Here is a 15108-nt window from a genome sequence, read left to right on the forward strand (position 1 = left end):
AAAATCACTACATAACTTATTTAAATAACTATAGGCCTATCATTAATAATAAAACACAGGTCAATCAAGTTTATCAAGCTGATGATTTCACTCCAAATCAGCAAATCCATTGAATTCCTCATCCTCGGTGTCGCTTCTGAACAACTCTGCCTCCAGCGGCAGATGAAGCGCCGTTTCCTCTTCTTCTGCGTGGCTGTCGTCAGACTCGGCATCAGCTCCAGTTATTCCGCGGTGAAAAAAAAAAAAAAAAACATATATACGTCGCACCGGAGTATAAGTCGCATTGGCAGCCGAACCATGAAAAAAAGTGCGACTTATAGTCCGAAAAATACGGTACTCCCTTTGACACTTGCCTTCAATTACATACACTAAGGCTACATCCACACGACAACGGCAACGAGATGTTATTTAAAAATATATCGCGTCCAAATGGGCAACGATCAGTAAAATATCAGGTCCATATATGGCAACGCAACGCTTGCTGAAAACGATGCAATACACATGCCACACCTCTAGGGGCGCTGTAAGACGGTCCCTTCGGACACACCAGAACAATAGAAGAAGTAAGGACGCATGCGCATAAACTATTATGCACGAGACTTCATATTAGCCACAAAGTCAGGAAAATCTGTTCGTAAAATTACATTATAATGACCAAATACAATGAAAAGTATTTTTCCAGTCTCACCTGTGAAAGGTAATCCCATGTGATCTCGTTTGGATGGCAAACCTGTTGGTACAGTTAAACGCAGCTAATCTTTATTCTCCGCTTTGACCTATCCAATATGGCGGCGAGGATGACGTATGATTCTACGCGGAAGGCAGCGTCTTTAATGGTCCGGAATAAATTGAATGCTACACGTTGATGGATTAATTTGTTGTTTCTCACCTGTGAAAGGTAATCCCATGTGATCTCGTTTGGACGGTAAACCTGTTGGTACAGTTAAACGCAGCACATGAATCTTTATTCTCCGCTTTGACCTATCCAATATGGCGGCGAGGATGACGTATGAGTCTACGCGGAAGGCGGCGTCTTTAATGGTCCGGAATAAATTGAATGCTACACGTTGATGGATTAATTTGCTCTTCTACGCCCTTTTTGAGGAATGTATTGTAGGACTTAAACCCACATCTGAAGAGGTGAGATCGCTCCTTTTTTTCCCTATTTTTGCTGGCGGGATTGACTCTGCCCTAAGGGCAGAGTCTCTCTCTCTCTCTCTCTCTCTCTCTCACTTTGCACCATTACACAATAAATATTCACAGTGAAAATATTTTGTAAGCGTGTTTCATGAACCAAGTTATAGGATTTGTTGACAACTCGCATCGAGTTCGTTAGACTTCTACCCGGCGTGAAGCACTCACAGTCATGTGGTTGTGACGTCATCGTAAACAAATCCGTTCTACTCATCCAGACGACTTCACAATGGCAATATTGCCAGATCTTTCCACTCTGGAACCCGTTCTCAAAAAGATTGCGTTTTGGGCACCCAAAACGCCGGTGCCGTGTGGACGCCAGGCCTAAACGATAAGCAATTGTATTGGAGGGCCTAAGCTTTTATCTATGCTTTGCCATGTTGCTTTCTCTGAGGCATCCCTTTCTGACGTCTGATTGATAACTCCGGCATTCTTCATGTTCCTCTTCAAGGCGTCTTTGTACCTCGGTTTCTGTCCTCCTTGTTTCGTCTTTCCTCGGCTCAGGTCTCCATAGAAAACGGCTTTGGGTGGTCGCGTGTCAGGCTGTCACGAACAGTTCTCATGAAGAGCAACTTGGCTAATTATAAACGAATCTGGTTTCTCATGGTACGGCCGTATGAGCTACAGTGGTGCTTGAAAGTTTGTGAACCCTTTAGAATTTTCTATATTTCTGCATATGACCTAAAACATCATCAGATTTTCACACAAGTCCTAAAAGTAGATAAAGAGAACCCAGTTAAACAAATGAGACAAAAATATTATACTTGGTCATTTATTTATTGAGGAAAATGATCCAATATTACATATCTGTGAGTGGCAAAAGTATGTGAACCTCTAGGATTAGCAGTTAATTTGAAGGTGAAATTAGAGTCAGGTGTTTTCAATCAATGGGATGACAATCAGGTGTGAGTGGGCACCCTGTTTTATTTAAAGAACAGGGATATATCAAAGTCTGATCTTCACAACACATGTTTGTGGAAGTGTATCATGGCACGAACAAAGGAGATTTCTGAAGGCCTCAGAAAAAGCGTTGTTGATGCTCCTCAGGCTGGAAAAGGTCACAAACTATCTCTAAAGAGTTTGGACTCCACCAATCCACAGTCAGACAGATTGTGTACAAATGGAGGAAATTCAAGACCATTGTTACCCTCCCCAGGAGTGGTCGACCAACAAAGATCACTCCAAGAGCAAGGCGTGTAATAGTTGGCGAGGTCACAAAGGACCCCAGGGTAACTTCTAAGCAACTGAAGGCCTCTCTCACATTGCCTAATGTTAATGTTCATGAGTCCACCATCAGGAGAACACAACAACAATGGTGTGCATGGCAGGGTTGCAAGGAGAAAGCCACTACTCTCCAAAAAGAACATTGCTGCTCATCTGCAGTTTGCTAAAGATCATATGGACAAGCCAGAAGGCTATTGGAAAAATGTTTTGTGGATGGATGAGACCAAAATAGAACTTTTTGGTTTGAATGAGAAGTGTTATGTTTGGAGAAAGGAAAACACTGCATTCCAGCATAAGAACCTTATCCCATCTGTGAAACATGATGGTGGTAGTATCATGGTTTGGGCCTGTTTTGCTGCATCTGGGCCAGGACGGCTTGCCATCATTGATGGAACAATGAATTCTGAATTATACAAGTGAATTCTAAAGGAAAATGTCAGGACATCTGTCCATGAACTGAATCTCAAGAGAAGGTGGGTCATGCAGCAAGACAACGACCCTAAGCACACAAGTCGTTCTACCAAAGAATGGTTAAAGAAGAATAAAGTTAATGTTTTGGAATGACCAAGTCAAAACCCTGACCTTAATCCAATCGAAATGTTGTGGAAGGACCTGAAGCGAGCAGTTCATGTGAGGAAACCCACCAACATCCCAGAGTTGAAGCTGTTCTGTACGGAGGAACGGGCTAAAATTCCTCCAAGCCGGTGTGCAGGACTGATCAACAGTTACCGGAAACGTTTAGTTGCAGTTATTGCTGCACAAGGGGGTCACACCAGATACTGAAAGCAAAGGTTCACATACTTTTGCCACTCACAGATATGTAATATTGGATCATTTTCCTCAATAAATAAATGACCAAGTATAATATGTATGTCTCATTTGTTTAACTGGGTTCTCTTTATCTACTTTTAGGACTTGTGTGAAAATCTGATGATGTTTTAGGTCATATTTATGCAGAAATATAGAAAATTCTAAAGGGTTCACAAACTTTCAAGCACCACTGTACTGTGTCGCTGACGCTTTGGTTAATTTTATGTGAAAATTGGTTGTGTATCAATAATAATATGGTATCAAAATGATGGAATATTTACAGTATTGTCATAATGGATGCTACAGAATAGGATATTTATAACATGGACACTTCCTTGCTTATATTCAGTGGTGGATAGAATTTGTGTTCCCAAGATAGACTGTTAGGTTAGGATGAGCCCAGCTGTCTTCAAGTTCCTTATTTAGGCCAAAATTGATTTCAGCGACACAAATCTGGAGAAAGCAGGAACTTAAATAAATACAAACAGTCTAATGAGCTTCGACACAAGTGAACATGGGTTTTCCAAAAATACTGTTTAAAATATTGTGATTTTATTGTAAACTGAAAAGGGTGAGGTGATTATTGCAATATGAGCGTGTACAGGGAGAAGGAAAGATGCTGTTCTTCCTTTACAAGAGCAACAAGGCCTGCTATATCTGTCTTAAAAAGCTGCAGCTTTGTTTCCCAAAGGACCGAATCCAAAAAGATGACTTTTTTTTTTTCTAAATCCAGAATACCAGCACACACATTTTACATCAAATGAATCCTGCTGTTTTCTGAACATGGTATTTTGCATCCCTCATAAAATGTCTGGCAAATCTTGGTCTCGTAAAATAAAGGAAAGGAGTCGTGGTGTGTTATTTGGTGAAGATGATGACAGAAGGTTGTGTAAAGGTGGAGGAAGAAGGTGAAAGCTCGGGTACTTTACACATCGGAGCTAAGTTTAGATCTGAGCTGACACACATTGTCACAATTAGGAGATAAAAATCTGCCTGCTGGAGCTGCTCCAAGGACATGTAAAGAAATCTTGATGACAGTAGGCATTATGTACGGTGAGTCATATCAGAATCAGAATTCACAGTTATGTTTACTCACTGGGTATACGCTTTTATCCGAAGAGAACTCGAATGGTTCATTGATGTCCGCTTCTGTTCAGGCATTTCTTTCTAGATTTTTCTAGGCATTATTAGACAGAAACAGGTAGTGATGTGCTACGTAAAGAATAAAACACAACAGGGCATGATGTTATAGGACAATAACCACACAATGGCTATTGATTTATGTTTGTACAGCAGCATGCTTCCTACAGAAGGTTATTATTTCTTTCATACCACCGCTGTTTTGTTTCTTAGGCGAAGAAGGAGGCGATATCATCCTTTGTGATTCATTACTTATTTTATTTACAGTACGAGGCCAAGAGTATCAATTACCCATATATCTGAAAAGTCACTGCAGAAAAAGTATTAAGGCTGATGATACACAGGGCAACGTTGCCATGCAATTGCGCTTTGACACTTTCCCATTGAGATTGGGCAACATAATTTCTATCTAAATGATTTTGATCATTTTGGGCACCTTTTTTAAGATCAGAGTGCTAGCAGTGAATCACATGACCACCTGAGAGCTTCTGAAATTTTCAACAAAGATGGCAGCGTCTTAACGGCAGTGGAGCGAAGAAAATTAGAGCCAGCTTGTATCTTTTTATGTCGGTACGTTGTTATGTAGAAACCCAAAGTGGTGAATTTACCTCATCAAATGCTTAAACCAACAGACATCTGTTTTTATGTGCTCAGGTTGTAATTAAGACATCGATTTTTTCAGCGAAGTGTAAACTGCTGTTAGCTAACCACCACTCCATAGAGATTGAATGGGATTTAGCTAACTAGCAATGGTTTTTGCTAACATAGTTAACTGAAAGTCATCGCTAGCTATGTAGGGATAAGGTTAGCTCTCTTGTGTCAAGTTAAGTGATGGGGAGCTCATGATTTTTTTTGTGAGTTGTAATAGAGATTGTCTGTCTAACACTACGTGCACACTGCAAGGCTTAATGCTCAATTCCGATTTTTTTGTGAATTCCGATTTTTTTGTAAGGTCGTTCACATTAACAAATATATGCGACTTGTATGTGATCCTCAGTATGAACGAAAAGCGACCTAAAAGTGTTCCGCATGCACACTGCAGGATACGACGACGTCACACGCAGTGAGCATGGCCAGTGTTTACGGAAGTAACCTAAAGTTTCCTGTGTATGACAGTAGCCAGCATGGAGTACCTGGCGATGATGCAGTTGTTGTTGCGACGGAGCCAGAACATGCACAATAGCCTGATGTTAAGGAGGAGGTTGAGAAGGAAGAGGGCAAGGGTTTTGGCTCAGGCGTTCTGCGGGGTAGTGACTGCAACCTCCGTTCAAAGGAACATCAAAGCCATGTTGTTGTAACTTTTTTTGAGAGACCCACCGCCTACTTCAGCGCAGAATAGTGACGTTTGTGGCTTGTTGATGACGTGTAAGTCGGATGAATGCGGCCTGGCGGTTCAGACTGAAGTCGCATATGAAAAGATCGGATAGGAATCGGAATTAGGACCACATATCCAAACGGCCTGGGTCGGATTTGAAAAAATCGGATCTGTGTCGTTCATATTGTCAATAAAATATTGGATATAGGTCACATATACAGTAGGTGAAAAAATCGGATATGAGTCACTTCAGCCTGCAGTGTGAACGTAGTGTAACTTATCGTCTGATCTAATTCACATCCAGAGCACGACGACTTGTGGAACCTAAAGGTGAAACAGTACAAACTTCGGGATCTACAGTTAGGTCCATAAATATTTGGACAGAGACAACATTTTTCTAATTTTGGTTCTGTACATTACCACAATGAATTTTGAACAAAACAATTCAGATGCAGTTGAGGTTCAGACTTTCAGCTTTAATTCAGTGGGTTGAACAAAATGATTGCATAAAAATGTGAGGAACTAAAGCATTTTTTAGACACAATCCCTTCATTTCAGGGGCTCAAAAGTAATTGGACAAATTAAATAATTGTAAATAAAATGTTCATTTCTAATACTTGGTTGAAAACCCTTTGTTGGCAATGACTGCCTGAAGTCTTGAACTCATGGACATCACCAGACGCTGTGTTTCCTCCTTTTTAATGCTCTGCCAGGCCTTTACTGCAGCGGTTTTCAGTTGCTGTTTGTTTGTGGGCCTTTCTGTCTGAAGTTTAGTCTTTAACAAGTGAAATGCATGCTCAATTGGGTTGAGATCAGGTGACTGACTTGGTCATTCAAGAATATTCCACTTCTTTGCTTTAATAAACTCCTGGGTTACTTTGGCTTTATGTTTTGGGTCATTGTCCATCTGTATTATGAAACGCTGACCAATCAGTTTGGCTGCATTTGGCTGGATTTGAGCACACAGTATGTCTCTGAATACCTCAGAATTCATCCGGCTGCTTCTGTCCTGTGTCACATCAATAAACACTAGTGACCCAGTGCCACTGGCAGCCATGCATGCCCAAGCCATCACGCCTGCCTCCGCCGTGTTTTACAGATGATGTAGTATGCTTTGGATCATAAGCTGTACCACGCCTTCGCCATACTTTTTTCTTTCCATCATTCTGGTAGAGGTTGATCTTGGTTTCACCTGTCCAAAGAATGTTCTTCCAGAACTGTGCTGGCTTTTTTAGATGTTTTTTAGCAAAGTCCAATCTAGCCTTTTTATTCTTGAGGCTTATGAGTGGCTTGCACCGTGCAGTGAACCCTCTGTATTTACTTTCATGCAGTCTTCTCTTGACGGTAGATTTGGATATTGATAGGCCTACCTCCTGGAGAGTGTTGTTCACTTGGTTGGTTGTTGTGAAGGGGTTTCTGTTCACCATGGAAATTATTCTGCGATCATCCACCACTGTTGTTTTCTGTGGGCGTCCAGGTCTTTTTGCATTGATCAGTTCACCAGTTCTTTCTTTCTTTCTTTCTTTCTTTCTTTCTTTCTTTCTTTCTTTCTTTCTTTCTTTCTCAGGATGTACCAAACTGTAGATTTTGCCACTCCTAATATTGTAGCAATTTCTCGGATGGTTTTTTTCTGTTTTCGCAGCTTAAGGATGGCTTGTTTCACCTGCATGGAGAGCTCCTTTGACCGCATGTTTTCTTCACAGCAAAATCTTCCAAATGCAAGCACCACACCTCAAATCAACTCCAGGCCTTTTATCTGCTTAACTGAGAATGACATAACGAAGGAATTGCCCACACCTGCCCATGAAATAGCCTTTGAGTCAATTGTCCAATTACTTTTGGTCCCTTTAAAAACAGGGTGGCACATGTTAAGGAGCTGAAACTCCTAAACCCTTCATCCAATTTTAATGTGGATGCCCTCAAATGAAAGCTGAAAGTCTGGACTTTATGTCCATGTCCATTATATAACTATACCTTGAATATGTTTCAGTAAACAGGTAAAAAAACAAAATTTGTGTCAGTGTCCAAATATATATGGACCTAACTGTAAAAATGAAAGAAAGCGTTTCAGGAGCTCTGTCAGCCCCTTTTCCTCCTCAGCAGCCATCTCCTGATCCATGCCCTTTTGTCTTTTTTGTTGAGATGAGAATTAATTGATTGTTTTTGTGATGTATCTGTCAGTTATTAGTTTTAGCATATGTGATTGAGGCTCGGAGCATTTTTAAAGAGGTTTAAAAAGTGTTTATTATTAACAGAATAATGTGGTTATTTTGACTTATAAATATTAAAATAATGGCAAATTATCTTTTGACCAGAGTATCTATTCAGTTTCGTTCCAGAAGTGATACTTACTTGAGCGAAATAAAGGCTGAAGCCAAGACAAAAGCGACAGCTGCAAATGTTTCAGTGCCCATCTTTGTCTGTCTCTTTGGCAATAGATTTGCTCTTATCTGTCTGTTGCCCTAATTAGTTGCCCCGTGTGTCACCTGGTTGCCCGTTGCTGGCAACATTGCACAAAAAGTTGTCCCGTGTATCATCAGCCTTACAGTTATTTCAGTCCATTCAAATACTAAATCTTTTTTTATCTCATTATTTGAATGACTATTACTTTTGCGTCATCATTTTTGTCGGTAATGCATTAGAATTGGGATTTGTCCCTGACCACATTCTGAAGTGATCAGATCACATTGCGTCTCCAGGACACCTTTAAAGTTGCACGCCATAATATAATGCTACGTGATAATGTGGCTGCTGTGTCATTGCTAAACTTAGATTTTATATATTTTTAAAAACTTATTTAATCCTCATTTATCCAGAGTACTGACATTCAGATTAAATCTCTTTTTCCAGGTCAGGAACGCAGCCTGAGTTAGCAAAAAACAAACAAACATCTGACACAAGACATAAATAACACTTTGAAGATCGCATCAATACAAATTGAGAACAGGATCATGAATGCTGACACAATTCCTTTATAAATAGCTTAAAGGGATAGTTCGGGATTTTTGACATGAAATGAATCTGTATGGCATCCCCATCAATAGTGTCGTGCAAACACACTGACTTACCCCTGACAGCATCCTGTGAGTCCAGTTCTTGTCCAGTTTTGGTCCAGACGAAAGTAGTCCGGCAAGTTTGTTGGGGTCACGAAAGTAAAACGTTTTCATCTCAAAACAGTATGTGTTCAAAAGAGTGATATATTTGCATCACAAAACCGTTGCCAAATAAAAAGTCAGACCTCGAAATCGCTTGGCACTATTTTCTCTCCCTTCTTATCACTGCGCGCTGCCGCCAGGTGACAGCCACGGCTGTTTCATTCATTGTTTACTGCTAGCAAAGTTAGCGACAACATGTCTGACTACGACAGCGACGTTGAAAACATTGACTTCATCTCACAGCCAAAGGGATATCTTTATGAACCCGAATATACAGATGAAGAAATTCGCCAGATGGAGTTAGAACGGGCAGAGAGAGAAAGGGTGGACAGCTCTAACTGACGTCGTCATTGGACAACGTCACTGTGACATCCACCTTCCTGATTCACTGGCGTTGGTCATGTGACGCGACTGCTGAAAAATGGCGCGGACTTCCACCTTGTATCACCTTTCATTAAAGAGTATAAAAGTATGAAAATACTGCAAATACTGATGCAAATACTGCCCATTGTGTAGTTATGATTGTCTTTAGGCTTGCCATCCTTCCACTTGCAAGTGGTAAGTGACGCGCATGCCCGATATGCACTGGGATCACACACACAGCGGCTCAGTCCCGAATCACTGCTCGTGCGCTTCACTCGCGCGCTCTGTGAGCTGCGCAGGGCTGGAGTGCGCACCCTCCAGAGGGCACTCGCTGTTCAGGGCGGAGTGATTTGGAGCGCAGGATGCCTGCGGAGCCGAGCCGCTGAGAAGAAATTTACACATTACACATTTACACATTTCAACTTACGTGCCGTCTAATTAGTCATGTGATTAGCGTATCCGTGTATTGGCGTTGCTATGTGCACGCGAATCGTGTATTGGCGTTGCTTTGTGCATGCTAATCGTTTTTAAAAACGTTAATCTGATGATCCGCTGATACGGTCTAATGTAAACCCCACCAGAGAAGTGGAAGAAGGTGAAGCTGGAGCCGCAGCTTGTTAGCGCCGCTGATCTGAACTCCTAATCACTGCTAAACAATGGGAAAGGTGTTGATTCCTGCGCAGATGTCAACATGACAGCGCGCAGTGATACCGAGGGAGACAAAATATAGCGCCAAATAATTGCGAGGTCTGACTTTTTATTTGGCAACGGTTTTGTGATGCAAATATATCACTCTTTTGAACACATACTGCTTTGAGAAGAAAAACGTTTTACTTTCGTGACCCCAACAAACTTGCCGGACTACTTTCGTCTGGACTAAAACTAGACAAGAACTGGACTCACAGGATGCTGTCGGGGGTAAGTCAGTGTATTTGCACGACACTGTTGACGGGGATGCCATACAGATTTATGTCAAAAATCTTGAACTATTGCTTTAAAATCCCATAACGGAATTAATTTCATTCGTTTTTGCAAGTCGTTTCATGAGGATGATGCAGCACAATACCCATCTCAGCAATTTCAGACCTCACTAATGGAACATTAAAATAAATACGACTATAAGAATGTAAATTGTATGTATGTCTTGCTCCATGTTTGCAACAATACTGATACGAAGGAAGTTGATCAATAATCTCCTTACATAGAAAAATAGTACGCTGTATCCGCCTTCACACCAAAAGTCGCAGGCAATCGGTCATTTGCGTATCTCGGTCAAGTCCCAGCCGGTGGGATTTATGTAATAACATCTGGATCCAGTCCAGAATATCAAGACAGATTGCACATGATACCTGAAGCCCTCTCCGTGTCACATCTCTGTAGTATTTTTATTCACCGTGGGGATTTGACTGGCTTGTGTTTGCGGGACTCCCCTTTCCCAAACAGAAGGAATGATTCAATTTCCAGGTGTCTGGGAATCGATGCTATGCAGTTACCAACAGAAGAGTTGACAAATGAGTGCTCGAACAAATCGTTTTTAATCAAGTTGTTTTCATTTAGTCTTTTACTTAAAACCATCACAGTGGCTTTGGCTTGCGTTGTTGTGTAATCATGATGATTTAGTGTTCCTTTCTGCTTATAATGCAGAAATAACTCCATTACAAGGTAGCTTATAACTCCCTTATGCCTTTACTGTGAGCCATTGATGTTTTTACTCTTTGTGTATGTCTTCGATTTATTTAATTTACTTTTTTTTAATACTTTGGAGCTATTTTATGTTTGTGTTAAAAAATTACAAATATTTAATATTGTGGGCGGCATGGTGGTGTAGTGGTTAGCTCTATTGCCTCACAGCAAGAAGGTTCTGGGTTCGATCCCAGCAGCCGGCGGGGGCCTTTCTGTGTGGAGTTTGCATGTTCTCCTCGTGTCTGCTTGGGTTTCCTCTGGGTGCTCCGGTTTCATCCAAAGACATACGGTTAGGTTAATATGGGACGGCCCTTGAGCAAGGCACCTAACTCCCAACTGCTTCCCGGGCGCTGTTAGCATGGCTGCCCACTGCTCTGGGTATGTGTGTGTGCTCATTGCTCACGTGTGTGTGTGTGTGCATGTGTGTGTTCACTGCTTCAGATGGGTTAAATGTAGAGAGGAATTTCACAAGTGTGTGATAAATAAAGTTGTGCTTTCTATTAAAAATATTTTTTATAAAATTTAAGCAAATATTAAACAGTTATGCTTCAAACATTTATATAATATTTTTCTTACATTTTAGAACATTTAATCATTTTGTGTGTTTTTAATAGAATAAAAGCAATAATCATGAAAAGAAAATGCAATATCAGCTCTTTCCACAGGCAAATAAATAATTTTATCATCCTTGGCTAAGTTTCTGTTTATTATACATTTTTTGATTACCGCTGTCAACTTTGTTGGAGGAGGTTATGTTTTCGCCTCCGTTTATTTGTCTGTTTCCAACATAACTCAAAAAGTAGTGAACGGAGTTGGATGAAATTTGGAGGAAATGTGGGCCATAGGCCAAGGAACAGCTGATTAGATTTTGATGCTAATCCAGAATCCAGATATGTTTGCGGATCCAGGATTTTTTTGTCTGTTCCCAATGTAACTCAAAAAGTAGTGAACAGATTTTGATGAAATTTGGAAGAAAGGTGAATCATGGGCCAAGGAACGATTGATTAGATTTTGATGCAAATCCAGTGGCTTGGTGGAGGTCTACCGAGTGTCCTTCTAGTTGCTTGTAATTTGTGCTATTCTCTGTTCTACAGGAACTGTTTAAATGGATGTGGACTAAAAATCCTAGCAGGTCAAACATTTACAGTAGCCTGTCTTTTTGATGAATCTGCTTTTGAAATTGTTATTAAAGGAAGATTGCCTTTCAATTTCATAAAATCAATAAAATTTACACTACCATTCAAAAGTTTGGGGTCACCCAGACAATTTTGTGTTTTCCATGAAAAGTCACACTTTTATTTACCACCATAAGTTGTAAAATGAATAGAAAATATAGTCAAGACATTTTTCTGGCCATTTTGAGCATTTAATCGACCCCACAAATGTGATGCTCCAGAAACTCAATCTGCTCAAAGGAAGGTCAGTTTTATAGCTTCTCTAAAGAGCTCAACTGTTTTCAGCTGTGCTAACATGATTGTACAAGGGTTTTCTAATCATCCATTAGCCTTCTGAGGCAATGAGCAAACACATTGTACCATTAGAACACTGGAGTGAGAGTTGCTGGAAATGGGCCTCTATACACCTATGGAGATATTGCACCAAAAAGCAGACATTTGCAGCTAGAATAGTCATTTACCACATTAGCAATGTATAGAGTGGATTTCTGATTAGTTTAAAGTGATCTTCATTGAAAAGAACAGTGCTTTTCTTTCAAAAATAAGGAAATTTCAAAGTGACCCCAAACTTTTGAACGGTAGTGTAGTTCTCTCTGAAACTTGGTCATAATGGTGTCTGTTTATTTCTCTAATAGCTCACAAAATGTCAGGCAATTCTGTGACTGGGTACATATCTAATTTGAGGGGATTCCCTAGCAAATAATGTGCGTGAGATGGCCCGATTCGTGCAGTCAAGTAAATGGAGGTAGTGTGTAGGCGCATGCATAAATTTACCTTCGATCATCCAGCAGTCTCCGCTGATTGCTGATATTTATAAGTTTAGTCCTGTGCTTCCTTTCCTTCACAACATGACGTCTTTTCTTCTCGTGTTCCTTTACTGTAGTCGGTCTTCCATGTTTCATTCGCACACTCATGTCCTCCATTTTTCTCTCCGGTTTCAAATTTGTATCCCATAATTCCTTGTGCGAACAGGGAAAGCCCACCACGTGATGCATGACGTAGTATCTTGAATTGGGTCATGCCCTTACAGAAAAAACACATGAATTTCCCATGTATTTCACATGTGATCACATGTTACCACATGTGGAATACATGGTATCAGATTTTGTAACATGTGGAAAACATGTTACCACATGTGGAAAACATTCCCACATGTGATTCACATAAAATTGGGCCAAAACCACGTTTCCCATGTGCAAATAACATGTTTCCCATGTGCAAAACACATTTTCCACATATTTCATGTGAGAAATCACATGTGAAGTTCATGTGTTTTTTCTGTAAGGGTGGTGAAGCACGAGAAAATGGCAGATAATTTAGGGCCACATGGCCCCAAATTCTAGCCTGGCAAGCCAGACTAAATGTGAATATTTAGTCTGGCCTCGATCCGTAGACATTTCCGAAGCGGGTAGGAGGAACAAACTGCTGTCTTTCAAACTGTCTCTGTGCGTATAGGCCAACGCTCTGACCAATCAGCGCAACAGTGACTGTGACGTAGTCAGAGCGACAGAAAGCAGTGGGGGAGACCTTGAAATAAAATAATTTTTCAAAATGCGTATTAATTAATAAACAGGTTCTAGATATTAAGAAGTTTGGAGATAATGACCACAAGTTTGGAGTCTGTACCACATACACATTTTTTCCAAGTGTTTTTCAAGGGTTTGCTTAAACTGTTTTTGAGAGTTTTTATTTAGTGGTGTTTGGTGAAATAATTTCCCTTAAATTTAAAATAACGGGAAAATAAGAAACAATCAAAAAGTAATGTTTCAAAGCTGTTTATTAATTCTTCGTACTGCACAAACTAGCCCCATCCTTTTGGCTACGAGCGGAGCCAGCTGGTAGATCAGACTTTTGCCATAGCCGGTCGGCGAAACAGCGAAAACGTCCTTCTTGAAAAGGAATGAGCGGAGAGCCTCTTCCTGCTCATGTTTCAACGAAAACTCCAAGTCTAATTCTTCTAAAACTGATTCCAAAGCGGAGTCAAACGCGCGCTGTTCACTAGCCGTAGCCATCTTTCCTGTTGCGCTTTCTCCAGCGTCGCGCAGCTTTGTCGTCACTCCTGCAAAAGCCCGCCCAAAGAACCCAAACAAAAACCTTGCGTTGTGATTGGCGGGCACGATTTGATGCCCGGGGTGTTTTTGTTTATATGGTGCAAGGCTAGACCCATTCGCTAGGCAAAAAATATTTTTGGCCGCTAGGCGGTTGGGTCTAGTTTACTAGGCTACCCAAATTCATTAATTGTTCGATTTAAAAATAATAATAATAATAAAAAATGAAAATAAAATTGGAAGTCTGTGATTCGAATTCAGTAACTTTCGGTCCACTAAATAAAAATATTTGGGTGTTAGGGAAAATTGTTTTTATAACCTACACTTGAAAAATCTGAAAGGCAGTCTACCTTTAAAGTCAGACAGGTTTTTTTTTTCCTCAACAAAGTAAACTGAGTATGTGAATCTTTTCATTATAACTGCACTAAATCACAATCAATCAATCAATCAATCATGGCTTTATTTATCGTCGATTATGTACCATGAGTGAATACATTCAAACTAATAAAAGATCTAAATTAGAAATATTAAAAAACAAGCATTAAACTACGATAATAGTAGTTATATAGTTAATGGTATAGAAGAGACGTGCAGCTGTAATTGTAGCAAAAGGTGGCTCTACAAAGTGTCACTCCAGATTTCTGTTTTTTCATCTTAATTATTGTTTGGGGGCGGCACGGTGGTGTAGTGGTTGGCGCTGTCGCCTCACAGCAAGAAGGTCCTGGGTTCAAGCCCCGGGGCCGGCGAGGGCCTTTCTGTGTGGAGTTTGCATGTTCTCCCCGTGTCCGCGTGGGTTTCCTCCGGGTGCTCCGGTTTCCCCCACAGTCCAAAGACATGCAGGTTAGGTTAACTGGTGACTCTAAATTGACCGTAGGTGTGAATGTGAGTGTGAATGGTTGTCTGTGTCTATGTGTCAGCCCTGTGATGACCTGGCGACTTGTCCAGGGTGTACCCCGCCTTTCGCCCGTAGTCAGCTGGGATGGGCTTCAGCTTGCCTGCGA

At 40.8% G+C, this 15108-nt stretch overlaps 1 protein-coding gene across 3 annotated transcripts in view; it reads left to right on the forward strand.

Annotated features, from left to right (window-relative positions):
- The window catches only part of plppr1 (phospholipid phosphatase related 1), a 134550-nt gene that overhangs the window by 44714 nt on the left and 74728 nt on the right, over nt 1–15108 (forward strand). The window lies entirely within an intron of this gene.

Source organism: Neoarius graeffei, chromosome 25 (assembly GCF_027579695.1).
Source record: "Neoarius graeffei isolate fNeoGra1 chromosome 25, fNeoGra1.pri, whole genome shotgun sequence".
NCBI classification, from domain to species: Eukaryota; Metazoa; Chordata; class Actinopteri; order Siluriformes; family Ariidae; genus Neoarius; species Neoarius graeffei.